This window comes from Pleurodeles waltl, chromosome 4_1 (assembly GCF_031143425.1).
Source record: "Pleurodeles waltl isolate 20211129_DDA chromosome 4_1, aPleWal1.hap1.20221129, whole genome shotgun sequence".
NCBI lineage: Eukaryota > Metazoa > Chordata > Amphibia > Caudata > Salamandridae > Pleurodeles > Pleurodeles waltl.
Window position 1 is genome coordinate 991271339 of NC_090442.1, and position 12892 is coordinate 991284230.

At 44.1% G+C, this 12892-nt stretch overlaps 1 protein-coding gene across 2 annotated transcripts in view; it reads left to right on the forward strand.

Moving 5' to 3' along the window:
* LAMB4 (laminin subunit beta 4) overlaps nucleotides 1-12892 on the forward strand; it is a 724082-nt gene that overhangs the window by 450805 nt on the left and 260385 nt on the right. The window lies entirely within an intron of this gene.

Sequence of the window (12892 nt, forward strand, 5' to 3'; positions counted from 1 at the left end):
TTGAGGAATGGCCACTGAATTATTTGGCAACGGGGGACCAAATTATGTGGGAGGATTGAATAAACTATGTGGAAGGAAAGCATCTGCGACAGGGAAAGACAAATTATGCCATTTATAACGAAATTAAAGCCATATTATGCGACACATTCTGAGACAATGTTAACTAGTCATTATGGAATTTGAACACACATTTATCCAATAGGGATTTTCAACGCAGAAAAATGAATAGTGGTTTCTTAGGAAAAACCGAACAAATTCCACTCTCCTACTGAAAATGTAATTCCTCAACAAATATAAGTCTTATCTTGCATGGTCGTGCCTGAAGGAGAAGTTAATTGAATGAATCATATACAACCCTACACTCAGCAGAAAACACGTCAATAATGTTCTACTCACTTACAGCAATAAAATGGACCTGGTACATCAAAGAATATTACACATTCAGCATCTATGTGGAACTGCCTTGATACATAAGGCCTATGTGTTTGCCACTCAAGACAACACTTAAAAACTCATAGTTTCAAACTTCACTGCTGTGGCATTATTGACCTGTGGTAGTCTTGTGACAGTGGCATTAGTGCTTGTGTGAACGCGCAGAGAAACCTAAGCTATTACCTCAAATCAAATAGTAGGTTTTCACGCATCAGGCCGATTGGACCGAACAAACATTGTATAGAGGGGATGTCAATTGCATGACGTCATAATCATTACAACACTATAAAATCAATACAATCTCATCGTACTTCAGTAACCACACCAGTTTTAGTAAAAGGTTAACAATTTTATTTCCCTATATTAACAACGCTAAAGTCAAGAAAATAATTCTCAAGTACAAATAATACATATAGAGAATCAACAAAGACTGATTAGAACATAAGGCATTCATATATCTGAGTTTAACCAAAGGAAATAAGCAAATCAATTCAATGAACATAACACCAAGTTCTGTGCTAATGAAATCAAATACATCAGAGCAAATGATAAACATCAATAACAATTCCAGAGCATGCAAAAGAAAAACATTTCCCTCACTAACCACTAATTAGCATCAACCTGTTGCGCTTCATGTAAATCTTTTAGTAACACAATTTAGAAAAATATCTAACTTTGGTTATGTCAAAAATCATTAGCAGCAGTTGATTCAGTGAGTTGCAGCTGGTACCTGGAAAACAAAAACACATTACAAGTACAATTTCATACCTTACCAGTGCACTACAAATTCAGCAAGTTTGTTATCTTCATTAGAGGGACGCCATCAATAATCAGCATCGATATACAGGATACAAGATAGGATAGGGTAATGGTTTCGATTTTTTGACCATAAGTTACACTAAACCATCAAAGCATTAGGCACAAATAAACCCTCAAAGGATGAACCTCTAAAGCTCTTCCAGTAAGACTCTAACCTAACAGAACTGGTGTGAACTGCCCTAAACTCTCCCAAAAACTCCCAAAAGCACTACACCTCAAGAAGTGGTGACCAAACATTAAATTAAACTGATGAATGAAGATGATTGGGAAAAACATAAGGTGAACAAAGTATGGTCAATTAGAATTAAAACAGATATCTAGGAATTACAAATTTAAGCATTATTCAAATTTTCCATTGGCTATCGAATCCCTAAACTAATACATTTGTATCCTAGACTTCCTTCTCTTCCGTCTCGTCTGTGGATCCTTTGTTTCTCCCTCACCAAGAATTCATGCTCAGGATATGTGATTTAACATTGTTTCATTCATTTCCACCGTCGAGGGAAACACACACGTTAGTAACATTTCTCTAACAATGAGAATATTAAGACTTCGAACAACAATTGAAACATTTCATTAATTACATCATACAACAACCTTGTATATGCTTATGATTTAGTCCTGTATATGACACTGTTAACACATTTATTGTTTAAGAAACGCATTAGAGAAAATATGTGCAAAGTAAAAGAAAATAATTTTATTCATGCTAAGTTAACACAGGCCTTCATAGGAGGGTGGCCATTTCATAAAACACTCGTTTTCATTACTACATGGATTAATCACAGTTAAGCCACACATTAATCTATAAAGTAAGTGCATCATCAAATCTAGATTTTTATCACTAAAATTTCTGCTTCCACACTTGCGGTACTTCTCTTATCGTTCAATCTCCTGCTCACTACAATTAATTATGCTGGGTTTTTGATTCTCTTGGAAATTTAGGGGGCACATTTACAAGAGGGTTGTGCCATGCAGGCACCTACGCAACGTGCTCAGGGTCATAGCTCTGGGGAGGGGGTGCTTGGGGTGTTACACCCCCAAAAAATTATTTTCTGTAGTAAATAGTTGGTTACAAGTGCTTTCAACTGGGTAATGTGAAGTGTATGTCAGATTTCACCTAAGACTGTTACATACCTAGACTGACAACAACATACACACTCTTGCGTCTGTTTTGAAAGCCTTAAAAAAAGTTGATTAATTTGACAAATACTGCGTTTTAAGCACCCCCAACAATCCTCACTCCTCTCTCTTTCACTGTCCATTCAGCTACTCTCATGTCCAGCTTCTAATATACTGTATTTTAACAAGGTGTCCCTGTGTGATTGTTGGAAAATCTGAAACTCACACCCCCTTAGACATACTGACCAAGCTATGGCCATGAATGTGGTACATGCATGGCTCAAATCTCTAGTCATATTTTTGAAGCCATGCAAAGCCACTTTGCGTGGCTTTGATTGGCTCCAAAACTATGAAAAAATGAAAGGCAGTGCAAAATGCTGCATTGCATTACTGTGCGCGAAGGGAGGCATTCCATGGTCTTTGTGTGGGTGTTCCCATGCAACTCCCATGGTTTTTGATACATTCCCAGACTTACAAGACCTTGTAAACCTGGGAATGTGCCAAAAAGATATGCCTCCCCGGATGGGGGGCATAACGAGGAGCAATATCTTTATTGCGCCTTGTTTTTCCTCTTTCTGTGTGTTCCCCTTCCTGCACAGAAGTAATCCTGCCTACAACTCTGGCACCCTTGCACCATGGTACAAGGGTGCCTTCGTTGGTGCCATGCTGCCATGCTGCCAAAATGGCTCCAGCACAAGGGGAAAGGGCAGGAATGCGCCATAATGGATTAATACGGCACATTCCTATCCTTTCTCTATGACGCAGGGCAACTCACTTCCCTGCTCCTCGAAACTTGTAAACATGTCCCTTATTTGTTTGTTACATCTACAGAGGCAGTACCTAATTTGTAAACAAACAAGTGGCAGGGCCCACATGTTTGTTCCCTGGTGCTGCTGCCAGATGTCATGGTTAGTGTACAGTCAAGACTGGATAGTCTTAATTTCACCTCAGGCCTCTTTTTTCCACCAACATAATCTCCCTGCCCCCTCATCTCACCCTTGCAGGCTTTTTATCTCCGTTTGTCACTGTTTTTCCATATTCGACGAAATCAGACCTAACTGAGAGTTTGCAAGGAGTAAAAAGAGAATACTCCATTGCAGCCCTCCAAATCAGTGCACATGCATATGTATAAGCCCTACGTAGCCAAGGTTATGCCCAGAAGTGCATCCTTTGCTCGCTCTGTCACTTGATCCAAGCTATACCTCACTGAGGAGGCCCACCAAGAATGAAAATGATATGTGGTTGATTGTGTTTCCTTGCTTGGTAGTTCGAGATGGACTGTTACCAGGTGGAGCAGGGTCAGTATTGATTTGCCTAAGGACGAGCCTCCGTCTAGAGTAGCACAGTATGTGAAAAACGCTTGGTTGAGATGTTACCCTGAGTAACTACCAGTGGTTACACTATTTGCAAGCTCTCCTTCCATCACTTTCTTTATGTTTATAGAGAAAATGTAGTACCTTGCAAGAAAATGCTATAAAATGTTTGAGGTTCTATGTTGACTGAAAAGGTTAGAGGACCTTCTGAATTTGGTCTATATCTTAAACATAACACTTGTTTTAATACCCAGAATAAAAGTCTCTTTATCTTTTAAAGACTGAGTACAGACAGGATGGAGATTTTATTGAGCATTACATATAATGTTGTGCTCTATGTGAGTTTCTAATCCACTACCCCCTGCTAGAGTAATCTTGGAATGTTTGTCTTTGCTTCTCCTGGAAAGACAAGTGAATATATGGAATAAGTTTGCTATCCATTTGGAGTCCAGGGTTATCAGTGGCACTTAAATACCAGTAGCAAATGACAGCACTCCCGCAGGATATTACCGAGGAACCATTGAAAGCACAAGGACCACAACAAAAAGCCTCCCAATAGACCCTGTAGTCAACACAGAAGAAAGGCATTGAAGCAGACATTTTGATCATAAAATTTAAAGGCACCTCATAAAAGACACAAGAGAGGCATGTTACTAAGGAAGATGGTTAAACTGGAAGCGATGTTTGCTATACAGAGTGTAAACAGTGAACATATCTGCAAAACAAAGCTTCAATAAAATACAATCCCAGAGGCAATACTGTTGTAAAGGAGTAGTGCAGCAGTGATAAAGGAGAATAACAACTGCATTTTCATTGACAACCCAAGAAATGGTTATAAATGGTAATGTAATCTGGATTGTTTGACATGGAACAGCTACAAAAGTAATTCAAGGATTATTTTTCATGTTTGTGAAAAATCCAATTTAAAGGTAAAGTTGGATTTTTAATTACTATTTAGGCAAAGTAACTTTTAGAAAGTTACATTTTACTTGCCTGAACCTTCAGTTCAACTGGTCTGTCAATGTTTGACCTTAATGAAGTGTTATAATTGCTCCCAGGTCAGAGACAATAGCCTGGGTGTGTGAAAGTGTTTTCTACACTTGCAAGATGGATATATTGAATGTACCCAGGAACTTAATTTACATGCTAACTTGTAAACGAGCAGGTGAGACCTGCCCTTTCACAAATACATGTAAAATGAGAACTAGGAGAAGATAAACTTTTGTATCCCAGGCCCACCCAGCAGTTATCTGCATTGGAGGGGCGTACAATGGATGTTGCTGTGGGCGTGCCACAGCAACTACCCATTCTGTGCATTGGGAAAATGCACGGAAGAAAATGACTGTTAATGCCTAAAAAGTCTTGCTTTTCAGAGGCCCCCGCTCTTTGCTGTGTTGTCTTAGAGAACTGCAGTGCACATATTCGATAGCTAGTATCCATGTCATTCAATTTAACACCGCTGTGCATTTTCTCTTTCTGTGACCCTGTTAGCGACTTAGAATTCGGTGCTGCACATGCCACCGTTCAGCGTGTCTTTCTTTTACGCACAGTTTGACCCTTCATGTGCAAAACAAAAGGGTCAGTAAAGAAAAAAAAACATTATGTTCTTCTGTAGGTTACACCCTCTAGTTTTCAGTAGGAGACCAACATTATGCACATCATTAAAAAAATATGTGGAAATGTATTTCAAACTCTTGCACGGAATCGTTTTCTTCATTATTCAGAATTTGTAAAGAGCTACATAGAAACGTGCTGTAAAATAATCCCAAGTAAAGCCACTAGAGGGAACCCTGACATTACGGAAAGGCATTTGCTGGCCAATGCCTATAGTTCGAGGGTGGAAGGCTTCCTGCCAGATCTAAACGAATAATGATATTCGTTGCAGACTATTTAAAACTCTTATAAATACTAATTAATAAAAAAAAGTGAGCCTGAATCTTCTTTGACAAGTACACAGTAATCTAGCAGTTTCATTTCTTGGGAGCGAGATTAGCATCAGACTGTTTGTGCAGCGACGGCCGACGCATGGCACAAGGGGAGGGATTGGGGGGCTGAAGGTGGGAATGTTGGGCTGGTTTTTTTGGAGGGTAAGTATAAAAAAAAAAAAAAAAAAATTAACCCTTTCCTGCCGCCCTGCGCTCCTCTTCTTCTGGTGTCCCAGCATCCACTGCTGGGACACCAGCACGGGCTCCCCAACAGTCCTGGCACTGCTTTCCTGCAAAACCTTGCATGAACGTAAGTTCAGGCTCAGACACATCCCTGGGGTCTGTGCTGTTTCTCCAGCCCGGCTGAAACCTAAGTGCGCATGTATGTTTGGCCGGCCTCAGACGGCCGGCCAAGCACACATGCACACTTAGGTGCACTCTCCCCTCCTCCCCCCTCCCGTGGCCCAGCCTCGCCCCTCCCTGTACTGCTGGCTGTGCCAGAAGCACAAAAAAAAAACAATCTATTGTTTTATTTTTCTGCTTCTGGCACAGCCAGTGGGGTGCATCTTGTACAATATATGTCCTACAGTCGACAGTCAAAAAGATTTAGTCATGGGCAATTTATGTAGTAATAAAAACAACAGGTAAATTCTAGTGCAGCTTAAAGAAGCGATACACTCGTACATATCTATCCTACACATTTGGAATTTCTAAATTATGATCACTGATCTGTCAATGACATAAATTTCATGTATCTGTGTTATATTACAGTCCGTGTGCTATAGAATTTGAGTGCAATTTTCCATCCAATGATGTCAAAGTTTTGTTAACACGTTCAATTTTATTAGTACTCTGAAGCAGCCTCCAAACTACGTGAGCGCTAAGCAAAAACAACAAATTACTGAGACGCCCCTTTGTCGCCATATGGTGTCCGCCCAGTACCATCACCCAAGCATCCTACGGACACAGATATTGGCAGGCACTAACTCCCCAGCTTTTTCTGCCCTACCCCTCTACAGAGGAGTAGTCAGTGTCTAGAGGAGTCAGGTGACTTCTTGTCCTTGATCTCCCCATGGGCCTTAGCTATGGCTCCACAGGAACTTTCCCCACTTTAAGGGATAAATGAAATTCCAAATTAGTTACAGGGGCATCATCTTAAAAGAAAGGCCAATATTGGCCTTGGCCCTCTTTTCAGGGTCATCACCAAACTTGTTGCCTTATCCCTCCTGTTTTCTGAACCCATTTTTTTGGCTTTTAGGACTGTATACTTTACCACTGCTAACCAGCGCAAAAGTGTTTGTTCTCTCTCCTTTAAACATGGTGACATTCGCTGACACCCAATTTGCAAGTTTAATTTACTTATAATTCCTTAGTAAAGTGGTACTATATGTATCCAGGGCCTGTAAACTAAATCCTACTAGTGGGCCTGCAGCACTCATTGTGCCACCCACTTAAAGTATTCCTTTAAGCAAGATACAGGCCTGCCTTTGGAGCAAATTATGCAGTTTTAACTGCAGTTTTGGCAATAAACCTTTTGGCAGGGTTAAACATTCCTTTTTAATACATATACGTCATCCCTGGGGTAAGACCTAAAAAGCCCATTAGGGCAGGGTGCGGTGTATTTAAAAGGTTGGACATATACTTTTAACTTTTACGTGTCCTGGTAGTGAAAAACTCTTACATTTGTTTTTCACTACTGCAAGGCCTGCCTCTCCATAGGAAAACATTTGGTTTCCTTATTACATTTTATAAGTGAAAATTCGGAGCAGGTAGAAATATTGAGCTTGATGTCTAATGAATGGTAATTAAAAAACCCTCTATAATTGTACAGTCAGATTTTAAGTCACAGTTATGAAAACGCCACTTTTAGAAAGTTGGCATTTTCTTGTCCTAGCAATTTGTTGCCTGCAGCCTGTATCCTGGGTCACATGACTAGGTGTTACTGGCAGTTGGTCTTTGTATATTACTCCCAGACAGTGAGGCAAAGGGTGAATAGGTGTTGGCAGGATGGGCGATCTCTGACTTGTCACCTACCTCATGTGCACATCACAAAGACTCTGCCTCAGCATACTAACAAAGGGTTTTACACTAGTCTTTTGTGCAGCAGCGGCCTGTCCATATGGGCTGTGGGGCCATGTTCTCCACCTTTTTCAGGACAAGGAGATTGTCTGCCAGGCTGAACAAAGATCAGCCTGACCGACACTCTTCTTGTTCATGTCAGGCAACTAGGAGTTAGACATGAGCTAAATGCACCGGGTCCTGGCTGCCTGAGCTGAACTTTGCCAGGCTGAGGATTTCACAGGATGAGGGAGAGCTTCACTGATTGCATCTGTAGGAAGCTGGCCTGGTGTGTGGTGGGTGCCAAAGGTACTTACACCAGGTTTAGGTATCCCCTCTTAGTGAAGTGTAGGTAGTGTCTAGAAGCCAGGCTCTCTAGAGGTAGCTGTGGATGAGAGCCAAAGGCTTATCTAGGAGACATGCAAAACTCATGCAATACCAGTGTCATCACACAGCACTTACACACATGAAAGAAAACACTCAGTTGTACAAAAATAAAGGTACTTTATTTTTGGCACAGATTATCACAAATCACTAGACAGGTGACCCATCCTTAGGAGGTAAATGATAAACTAAATATTTACACTAGCAATCAGAAATAGGCACAGAAAAGGTTAAAAACAGTGCAAACAGTAATAACCAATAGTGGCCCTAGGGGGAGAACAAACCATATACTAAAAAAATGGAATGCAAATAAGGTACCCCACCTAGGTAAGTAAAATGTGTAGGGGGGAGCTGGGGGTATTAGAAAACCACAAAGGTAAGTAACACAGTACCCCCCAGCGACCAGGAATGCAGGAGTAAATCACTGGATGTTCCCCAAACCACCCAAAAGAGGAAAAGAAGAAAAAGAAGACACCTGAGAAGACTGCAAGAAAACCAGCAGTGGATTCCTGAAGAAAGAAGACCTGTGGAGAGAGAGGACCAAGTCCAAGAGTCACAGTGGAGTCCAGGAGGAGTAGGAGCTACTACCTACCCAGCTGTGGATGCAGGAGTTGGTCGACCGTTCTGAAGAACAGGTCAGCACTGCAGCCCAGGAGCCGGTGAAGAGTTCCAGATGGATGCAGAAGATGTCCCACGCCAGGAAGGAAAATTGCAGGAGGGTGTTGGTGCAGGATTTCCACCAACAAGCCTTGACAAAGGCAAACTTGTGATTAGTGGTAAAGAGGTGCTGCCGGGGACCAGCAAGGCCCAGGAGGACTCAACCCAGGAGGGGGATCATAAGTAAGTTACCTGGTCATCCCAAAGGATATCATGGGGACTAAGGATTGGAAAAACGCAAGAACAGGACCAGGCCGGTGGAACCCAACAGTGGATTCTGGATGAAGAGGACGTGTAAAAGAAGGGGACAGAGTCCAATCCACACAGGAGTGTCCAGGCGGGGCAGGAGGCAATGCCCACCCTTCTGTGGGTGAAGATCCGGGACGACGGTGATGGGTGAAGGCCAGCTGCGGAGTCCAGGAGCTGCAGAGGAGTCCCTGAAGTCATCTAGGAGCTGCCCCTCACCTGTCGTCGGATTGTAGATGGGTCAGTGGTTATGAGGACCACCAACAAGCACAAGCAAATGCAGGTTGGAGCTGAAGAAGATTTGCAGGGCTGAAGAGGACCAGCAAGGTCCTGGGGACTCAATCCTTGGAGGGAAGTCCAAGCTGATCATAAGAAGACAGGAGAGCCAGCAGAAGCAGTTGGAGCCCCCACAGGCAATTCACTGACAGCAGCCACAGTAAGTCACAGTGAGGCCCCGACAGCACACCTGAAGTGGAGTCCCACATCGCTGGAGCAGCAGAGAGGAGACTGTCCTTGCAGAGGTAGAGTGCTGGGGCCAGGGCTACTTGGAGCCTGAAGATCCCTGAGAGCAGGAGTCAATAAGCCTTGGTTGCTGCTTTGCTGCAACAGTCGTGGTGCACAGAGATTCCATCCTGGAGGAAGAGGCAAGGGCTCACCGTCTCCCAAGTTGGACAGAAGGGAGAGAGGTCACAGGGGACCCCTTAGAACCACCACCTGAGTTGGAGAATCTTCGCAGGTTCAGAGTACAGCAGATCTCAGCAACCAGACATCGTTGCCTTAGGTGCCTGCGGATGCAGGGGAGTGACTCCTTCATTCCAAGGGAGATTCCTTCTTGCTTCTCTGGTACAGCTAAAGTCTTGCCAACCCCAGTGGAAGCACAGCTGTGGAAATGTTGCAAAGTGCAAACAGGAGCCATAGAAACAATTTGCAGGTCTAGGTTGTCTCAGTGTTGCAGTCTTGTTTGGTTCCTGTGAAGTCCAGCAGCAGTTCTGGTGGCCAGAAGCAGAAGAGGTCATTGTAGAGGAGTCCTGGTGGAGTCTTGCATGCTGAATCTGGGGACCCACCGCAAGGGAGTCCCTAAATAGCCCAAAAAGGTGCTTAGTTACTATGCAAGGTGACCACCTATCAGAGGAGGTCACTGGCATCACCTGCCTGACCTGAGCACTCAGATGGCCCCCGGGGACTCTGCCCATCTTGATTTCAAGATGGCAGAATCGAGTGGCCACCTGGAGAAGCTCTGGCACCCCCAGAGCATCCCTAAGGCAGTAATGGACAGGGGAGCGGTCACTCCCCTTTCCTTTATGTAGTTTCGCACCAGAGCGAGGACAGGGTGCAAATTGGATTATGCAAGGAGGGCACCAAATGTGCTCTTCAAAGCAAGCCAGTGGCATGTGGAGGCTACCCCTCCCCAGCCTTGTAGCACCTATTTCTAAGGGAAAAGAGATTGCACCCCTCTCCCACGGGAAATCCTTTGTTCTGCCCTCCCTTGCTTGAGCTGGTCAAGCAGCAGGAGGACAGAATCCTGTCTGAGGGGCTGCAGCAGTGTGGGCCACTCACAGACCCTGGGAGACTGCTAAGAGCAATTCTGAGGGGTCCTCTAAGGAGCACTCAGAGTGCATGGAATCATGCCACCAATACTTGCATTAGTATTGGGGTATGATTCCAACATGTTTGATACCAAACATGTCTAGGTTCAAAGTCACCATTATGTAGCTGGACTATAGGTAATGACCTATGGCCAGTACCTAGCTAAAATGGCTTCCCTGCACTTACGAAGTCCAGGGAATTGGGACTGGAGTTCATAGGGTCACCTCTGCTCTTGCAGGGATGCCCACAGATGCAGGGACCTGCAACCTGCCCTTAGGGCTGGAAGGGCCCTTGTGTACTGACCAGCAGTGAAAGGGTGCATGCACCTTTTCATGCAGTCTGCAAATGGCAGGGATGCAGACACAGTTTACATGGGCTCCCATGGGTGGCATAATACATGCTGCAGCCCATGTGGGACCCCTGGTGTAACAATGCCCTGTGTACCTAAATACCATGTAGTAGGGACATACAGGGGTCAACAGTATGCCAATTATGGGGTGTAGAGGGTATCAAGGCAACCAAATTTAGGGGAGGGAGCACAATCACTGGCTGGGGTCCTGGTTAGCAGTATCCCAGTGAAAACATTCTAAGCATACCTTCAACAGGCAAAAACTGGAGATAACCATGCCAAAAGAGGGACTTTCCTACAGCGGGGCTTCCTTGTTATCTGCCTAATCCAGTATGGCCACTCCTCTATTCATTTCTATGGGGATTGTCCAGCTCAAGATGAAGGGAATTACTTCCTTTGACACCTGACTTCTTTGAGGTCCTTTCTTCCTATTTAAGAATTATCCAGTGCATCGCAATGCTTACAGATTCTCTGTTCCAGTATGTGGTTGTCCTTTATTCGTGGCCTAGGTGCTGCTGTTGGGGTGGTGAATTCAGGAGGCTTTTTCAGCTTTTTGCTTTTTCCTCCTGGTGGTTTCCTTACAGGGCACACTCCAGGTTTGTGCCCCCTCACTAGCTAGCAAGGTGACTTCTGAAGGCTATTGTCCGAGATTCAGATCCAGAACCATCAAATGCAGACAGACCCTTTTGTGTCCACCTCTTGAGAGATTGAGATGCAAATATGGTCCTACACAAGCTTTACAGGATACTATGGGGCATATTCATACTCTCTTTGCGCCGAATGTGCGTCAAAATTTTTGACGCACAATCGGCGCAAACACTGCCCCATATTTATACTTTGACGTCCGACCCCGCGGGCGTCAAAGTTCCACCATGTGCCTCATTTTTTAGAAGGGGGAACCAGCCTTGTGTTAATTATATGCAAGGTAGGCGTTCCCTTCCAAAAAATGACTTTAAGGCCTGTGCGCCTTATTTATACTGTGACGTCATTTTGACGCACAGGAGGGGGCAGGCCTTAAAAAACGGCACCCAGACTGATGGGCGCCATTTTTTAACGCCTGGGTCAGGGCAGGCGTTAAGGGACCTGTGGGCTCAGAAGGAGCCCAGAGGTGCCCTCCCATGCCCCCAGGGACACCCCCTGCCACCCTTGCCCACCCCATGAGGGCACCCAAGGATGGAGGGACCCATCCCAGGGAAGTTAAGGTAAGTTCAGGTAAGTATTTTTTTCGTATTTTTTTTTGTGGCATGGGGGGGCCTGATTTGTGCCCCCCTACATGCCACTATGCCCAATGACCAAGCCCAGGGGACATAAGTCCCCTGGGCATGGCCATTAGGCAAGGGGGCATGACTCCTGTCTTTGCTAAGACAGGAGTCATTACAATGGGGGTTGGGCGTCAAAAAAAATGGCGCAAATCAGGTTGAGGCCAAAATTTTGCCTCAGACCTGACTTGCCCCATTTTTTGATGCCCAAGCTCCATTTTCCCCTACGCCGGCGCTGCCTGGTGTGAGTAATTTTTTTTGACGCACACCAGTCAGCTGCGCCGGCTAACGTCATTCAATAAATAAGGCGCCCGCATGGCGCTTTGGAATGCCGTTAGCCGGCGTTAACATTTTTGACGCACAACTGCGTTGGCGCAGTTGTGCGTCAAAAAGTATCAATATGGGCCTATATGTAGGAAGTTGCCTCTGTATGCACTATTTCAAAGTAAGGAATAGTATGCACAGAGTCCAAGGGTTCCCCTTAGAGGTAAGATAGTGGCAAAAAGAGATAATACTAATGCTCTATTTTGTGGTAGTGTGGTCGAGCAGTAGGCTTATCAAAGGAGTAGTGTTAAGCATTTGTTGTACACACACAGGCAATAAATGAGAAACACACACTCAGAGACAATTCCAGGCCAATAGGTTTTTGCATAGAAAAATATATTTTCTCAGTTTATTTTAAGAACCACAGGTTCAAATTCTACATGTAATACTTTGCATGAAAGGTATTGCAGGTAAGTA